This window comes from Clupea harengus, chromosome 24, assembly GCF_900700415.2.
Source record: "Clupea harengus chromosome 24, Ch_v2.0.2, whole genome shotgun sequence".
In the NCBI taxonomy this organism is placed as follows: Eukaryota; Metazoa; Chordata; class Actinopteri; order Clupeiformes; family Clupeidae; genus Clupea; species Clupea harengus.
The window spans coordinates 12,648,404-12,655,903 of NC_045175.1; positions in this window are offsets into that span (position 1 = coordinate 12,648,404).

Genomic DNA, 7,500 nt, shown 5'->3' on the forward strand with positions numbered 1-7,500 from the left:
TTCTCGGACTTTAGTCCTAGTTTCAACGAGGCCAGACAAGGAGTGAAGGTAGTGAGGAGTTTATATAGTGGTGGAGGGAGTGACAGGTGCGGGTGATAAAGCAATCAGGAGATAGGGAAGGTGACTGAGGCAGGTGTGTTGAGTCAGGAGGGGGTGTGGCAGGAGCAGGGCTCAGCGCTGGCGTGACACATATAGCTTATTAGCTTGGGATAACCAGATCCAAATTCACTTGGTCAAAAAGGGTGTGGCCTCGCTCCATTGGGGATTGTTTCCATTCGTTGCATCCTAATGGGCGTAGACTTTGGGTTAATTTAGAAACCATTGGACCAGCCTTTAACCAATCGGCACTCACTGTGATCGCTATATGTTGTACTTCGCCACTAACGGTGCAAGTTGATATATTAGACTTATGGCGGTAAATAAACAATGTTTTTGCCCTTGAAGACATTTACACATACTTCTAGCCCTGGCTTCAAATATTCTATGTTTGCTAGCATTGTTACTTCTGTTTGTATCACTTTGTCTAGCTCTAGCACTGCCGCTATTGTTGTGCCTACATTTCAAACAAACACTTCATCGCAACGTCGCTGATTGGTGGGCACCTCAGAATGGCCCCTGGAAAAGCACTTCCAGACTATAACGATTGGCTAGAGGGACGACGAGAATTCCACTGAATTCAACAAAAAGTGTCATGCATCATAATCGAGGACTGCACCTTTAAAAACAGACATGATATCTCTCTCTGTTATACCAGTGAAGCTAACAGAACAAGACACTAGTACATTCTATGAACTCAGTGGTAAATTCTTTATAATCATTCTCTGGCATATAAAGACACATGGAAAACATTACCTTACACTTTGCTCCCAACTGTTGTTGATCTGAAAATAGTGAATTGTGCGCACAAACGCACAAACACACAAACATACAGACACGCATGATACATGAGAAACTTGACCTTCCACCATTTTGAAACTGACACGATAAAGAATAATCTATCCTTCAAACACACACACACACACACACACACACACACACACACACACACACACAGTTTCATGCAAATCTTACACAAATGTGACTCAAGATGCCTGCTTACCAATGCACTGGAGGGTGTTATTGGAGAGGAGCTTAGGCACGTATCCACTGACACATTTACAGTGATAGGACCCCTGTGTGTTTACACAGCCTGAATGGGCTCCACACTCATGGGCAGCCAACCTGCATTCATCAGTGTCTGACACACACACACACACACACACAGACACACACACACACACACACACACACACACAGAGAGAGAGATACATCAGGACAGAAACACACACACAAACGCACACACACACACACACACACAGATACATCAGCACAGACACACAAACACAACACATGGGCACTTAAGCACAGACACAGACACACACACACACACACACACACACACACACACACACACACACACACACACACACACTTGTCATATTCACACAATGTCAGACAAGTCTAGTGTTTCATCGAAATGAATTGCCATCCATTTTTTTCAATTTTAGTGGGATTCCCTGACTTAAATGCGAATATCAAATTTTTGTATTTTTGCATTTCTTGATCTGGTAGTGTTTTTGTTATGTTTTTGTAAAAGTTGAAATAAGGGAGTTTTAAAAAAATCGGTAGTGATCTGGTAGTGTTTTTGTATGTGTTGTAAAGGTTGTAATAAAGCAGTTTTGAAAATTCATTCCTCTCGTATCTGTATCTCTCTTACTCACCTGTGCATCCATATGTGTCTCCCCGTGGTATAAGTCCTTTGGGCATCTCATATCCAGACTTGCACACACAGGCTCCATATACATCACATTGGGCATACTCACCACAGGAGGACTCCTGGCACTCATAATGACCTAGAGACACACAGATAATTGGGTAACACTTTACTTCTTTTACTTAAAAGATCTAAAAAATATGCCCAGGTTGAAATAAACGTAAAAGGTGCAAAAATATGGAGTTGTCATAAACAGGGTTGACTTACGAGTGGCGTGACTTTGGTTGGTGACAGGTTTGAGCTTATGCACATAGTATCCTCCGGAACAGGCTTTCACATCCACACTATCTATATGGAGGCATCTGCATGAGGTCCTAGCACACAGCTGCATTGACTTTACCCCTTCAGACAGGGTTGGGTACGCATTAGCATCGCGGTGCTTACAGAGTCCCAGGCGCTTTACAACTCCAGACAGGTTTTGACTGAAGCAGGTGTAATCTAGGGTGTCACCCCCTACTCCGGTGAAGCGGTACCAGCTTGCTTGCAGGAATGAGTCGCCCTTGGGCCAGAGCTCGGAGGGAGTGGATGAGAAGCCACGGTTCCTCCATGGATCAGAGAGGATGCTGTACTGCTCACAGCCATCTGGGTATGGAGAAGGACAATCATACCGTAATGTAGCAGAGTATAATGTAGCATATCACAAAGTAGCATAGCGTAATATAGAATATTATATCGAAGGAGAATGGCGTAATAAAGCATATCACAAAGTAGCATAGCGTAATATAGAATATTATATCGAAGGAGAAATAAAAATAATGGCGTAATATAGCATATCACAATGAAGCAAAGCTGTAACGTAGCATAGCATCATTTAGCAAAGCAAAGTACCATGTGTACCGTAGCATAACATAGTATTGCGTAATGTGGCATATCACAAAGTAGCATTACATAAAGTTATTGTGTAATGTAGTATATTACAAAGTAACACAGTGTGATGTCACTCACAGTCACCTGGGTATGGAGTATGTATCTGGGTATGTATCATATCAAAAAGGTATTATAGCATAACATAGCCTAGCATAATGTAGGCGATCACAAAGCAACATAGTGTAAGGTAGCATAGTAGAGTGCTATAGAATGATGAAGCAAAGCATTAAGTAGCATAATGCATTATCTCTGACAAAGCAAGTGAGAATATAAGTGGGTAGTATCCTGGTAACAGGCTGATAATAAGTGGCTAATATCCATGTTACATGTAGTATCATCTATACCCAATCTAAAATCTCATTATGAACACACAAATTACTACATATTACAAACTAGCAATTACTGATCTGTAAAGAGCTATCAAAGTTTTCCCAACAAATTCACCATTGTACTTACCCTCACCAGTTGCAAAGCTGCCACCACCCATTGCAAGGACAGCAGTGACGATCCCTGGTGAAAAGATCATGCTCATATTACTGTTGCCTTCATTTATTGAGACTTAGCTTTTGGGACGATGACAGTTTTAATACGGTGTCGAGGTAGGAAACAACACTAAGGGTCCTGTCATGGTGATGAAATATAATGGTCCTCAGGTACACATTGCAAATGTAGGGATATGTACTGTATGTATGTATGTATGTATGTATGTATGTATGTGTTTGTGTATGTGTGTATGTGTGTTTGTATATGTGTATGTATGTATTTACGTACTGTATGTGTCAGGGACATGCGGTCAGGGGAGGCAAGGGAGGCAGAGCCTCACCTGTCATCGTGAAAAGTAAAAAATATATATATAAAATAAAATAAATATTAATATTTCTCTACTGATCTGTGCTATAAACGTAATTTCTGCATGATTCCAATCATTTCGAGCATTTTTATAATCAAAATCGCTGAATTTGCGCATGTCCTGTTCAAACAGACAGGATACAGCGAGACGGTGAGGCAGTGCTTCACCTCAGATTGCCCAATCCCTCACAAACTGGGTTTAGCGCATGCGTGCACATGCGTAGAACCTATTTAGTCTTGTTGATCTGAGATAAAACCGCTGTCGCTACACGATGGTAGTCCTCTACCCGATGGTAGTCCGCATGCGCACTAACCGATCAGTCGCCACTTTGCGACACTGTAGACAGCGGAATACAATCGCTGGCTAAAGCTGATGGAAGTTCCCGAAAGACGGTATACTTTAAGAAGTTTGGTCATTGTATACAGCTGTAAGTTCTTAACGTTTGTATAATAAAGAAGTAAAGAAGTTAAAGATATACTGGATATCCTCTTTTGTTCTCCCTGTCAAGTTCTATTGGCTAGCACATCAATGCTTTATTTGTTTTACCTACTGCTATATTTTCTCACTTCTTCATTATACAAACTATTTGCCTTTTACCCTTACTCCGTCTCCACACTTTTAATAATTAAATATTACATTAAATATACCCACATTATGCGTTAAGACAGCCCCATATGTTGACGTTGAGCCTTCTGCCGTAAACCGTTTGTGTCTGAGCATGCGCGATGTGCGGGACTACTATCGGGTAAAGGACTACCATCGTGTAGCGACAACCGCATGGAAAAAGGACGGAGGTGAGGCACACAGTACCTCTGCCTCAATGAAGGGGGCGTGCGAGAGCCCACCGGTCGGGTTTATGCTGGTTCTGCCGTTGCTCTTCTTTTACACTTATATTTGACCCTGGCTGCGAAAATGGCAAATTCTATTGCTAAAACATTTCTCAAAACTGGACTTTCAATCAAAATGTGAAGTGATCAATAATGGGAGACCAATGCTGGAGCTAAAAGGTATGCTTCAAACGACGGAACAGAAGATAACTCGATCGACTTCTCACATTCAAAGCCAAATTGCTTTGAAAATGTTTGGAACCTCAAAAATACATTTGGTTTTGGACGTACAGCGGCAGCTCCGTTGATTTCCCATTATTTCTCTTAGGATTGTGGTGCCGCCCCGTGTTAATATCGTTCCTTTTGGAACGATGACGTTTTGGTGCCATGACAACGGAAAATAACATATTTTTGAACATATTTTTTTTTTACAAAAGCCTCAAGACCTATCCAATCGGATCGCACCTTGTACTAATAGCAAACAACATGTTACTGGGTTTTCATTTTGGCGTTTGAAAGGCATAAGCAAGCAGGGACTTACAAGACATTTAGAAGAAGAGATAAAGGAGTATTTATTTTCTATTCAAGATATTTTTCTAACCTAATTCATGAACAATTTTGACAGTTACTTATGGTTTTAGTGTAGTTCTGTCAATATTTCGTTGTTGATTTGAGACCTCAAGGTTTTGTGTTCTTGTAATTTCACGCCTGTACAATAATGTATATATATTTGCGCATATATATATGAGTGTAAAAGAAGAATAGAAAATGAACTGTTCCTTTTTCTGATCAATTGATTTTCAGCTAAGGTAATGGCAATATTAGCCACGAGGAGAGCAACGATGAGGGTGCTCCTGAAAATCTGGCAGCCAACCCAAGACCAGTGAGAGGGAGAGGTGTGAGACCAAGAGGGAAAGGGCCAAGAGGCCGACAAGCCAGGAGAGTTGGACCTTTTTATATATTGAAGAATTCCAGATCTGGGCCTACTCTTTACCATTCGCTCATCAACGGACACATTTTGAAGGGCTGATGCAGGGCTTTGCAGCGCTCCTTGAAATGGTCAAGGAAAGTTCTGACTTTTCTCATCTTATCATTTCCATCCTCAGCACTGGGGTCCACTACATGTAACATGGCCATCAGGGCTTTGAGCCGCTCCCGTGACATGGTAGACCTTGCCCAAAGCCCATGGTCCCCTCATACAGTTTTACAGCCACGTCTCCGATGACCTCACGGCAAGCCATCCCATCTCTGACACCATTTGTAGCATACAAAGAGCATAGTCACCTCTCCCTCTCTCCCTCCCTCTCTCTCTCTCTCCCCTCTCCCTCCCTCCCTCCGGATCAACCCGGTTCTAGAGGATGCCAAAGATGCACTCTGACTGCCATACCAAAGAGCCTGTAGGTTGACCCCTGTGTGAGGGGCCCCATAGATGGGTGAAGCACTTGTGTGTCTGTGTGTGGGGGGCACTCTGGATGGGAGAAGCAAGGTTGGTGGATGCGCGAGGAATGCCTATGTGCATTTCTCAAAGCAGGTTCTTTATTAACGCTTTAAAGTTACAACAAAGGTATTCAAACAAACAGAAAATGGGGTAAACCCTCCGGCTTGCACCCAGTGCTACCGGCACCTTCCCCTCTGTCTCTCTCTCTTGTCAGTCCTTCTTACTGACTCTTTAAACCCTTTTGTTTGACTAGATTGGCACTGATCAGCAACTAGTCAAACAATCTGCAGGTGAGCTTTCAATTAGGAAAAGCCCGACCTGCCTAGTCCCCAGAACACCTCCCCAGGGTCCTAAAGTCTGCCTTGTATAGGCCTGGTAAGGGAATTCACCCGTGTTTAGACTAAGTGGGACCCAAACGCAGCTTGGGGCACCACAGCATGTATGTATGTATGTATGTATGTATGTATGTATGTATGTGTGTTTGTATTTACTTGAGACACATCCTGCATAGACAATATAAACATACATGTATTATAATGTAAATAATGTGCTGACTGTCACTTCTCACTTTTTTAACGTAGCCAGGTAAAAGTCTCTCAATATTTAATTATGTAAATATTTTCCTGTAATATAACTTATCATTTACAACTGAGCAATTCTCATCATTTCGGTCTTCTGACACCATTCATCGACAATGTCACCTAATTTGCCCAAGCAAGTGTGTTTTCTCTGTACTATGTAAAACATAATGACAAGATGATTTTAAGTCTCATCACATTTTTTCCAGGCGTTCTGGGAAAAATATCAATTACTTTCAATACTTGCTAAATTGCATTCATCAATCATTCAATCATTACTACTTACATGTAAGTTGAAAGACATTAGTTTTCTTATTCGACAGATTATTAACCATCTTCAAGGTCCGCATGTCCATAAAAACACATATGAGGCAGCGATTTTGGACACTAATGTCAGCTACTGGCAGCTCACAGTTGCGGAATGGCATCAGTCACCTAACTGTAGGCAGTGCTGAGAGGGAGGGACTGTGTCACAGACGCCAAGGTGACGGCTGGCTGTGGAGGTGGCTTAAAGGTCCATGTAAATTTGGGGTCATGTTGCAGAAGGGGCCTTTATGCTGCCCTGGCTTTGCCAAATGTAACCGCGAGGGCAACTAGGAAGCGTCTTTCTCTTAGTGTTTGTAGCTATACCAATCACTCTACAGAGTCCAGGAAGACAACAGAGCCAACTTCAGATTGTTCTACACATCAAATGTATTAAAAATGATCAGTATGTTTAGATAGATACAATAAATAGAATATATAGCAATTGGAATAAACAGCAATCAGAATTCATATAAATACATATTCATTAGGATAAATAACAATGCGAATAAATAGCCATCAGCCACAGTTGCGGAATGGCATCAGTCACCTAACTGTAGGCAGTGCTGAGAGTGAGGGACTGTGTCACAGACGCCAAGGTGACGGCTGGCTGTGGAGGTGGCTGACAGGTCCATGTAAAGTTGGGGTCATGTTGCAGAACGGGCCTTCATGCTGGCTTTGCAGATCGCTAAGATACAGATGCAAATTTGTCCCCCCCCCCCATTAAACACACAAACAAATGACTTGAGAATGAGATGTAAATACTGGATGAACTGCCTGATATACATACAATTGAGTTTGCCACAGTTTACATTACTCACTTG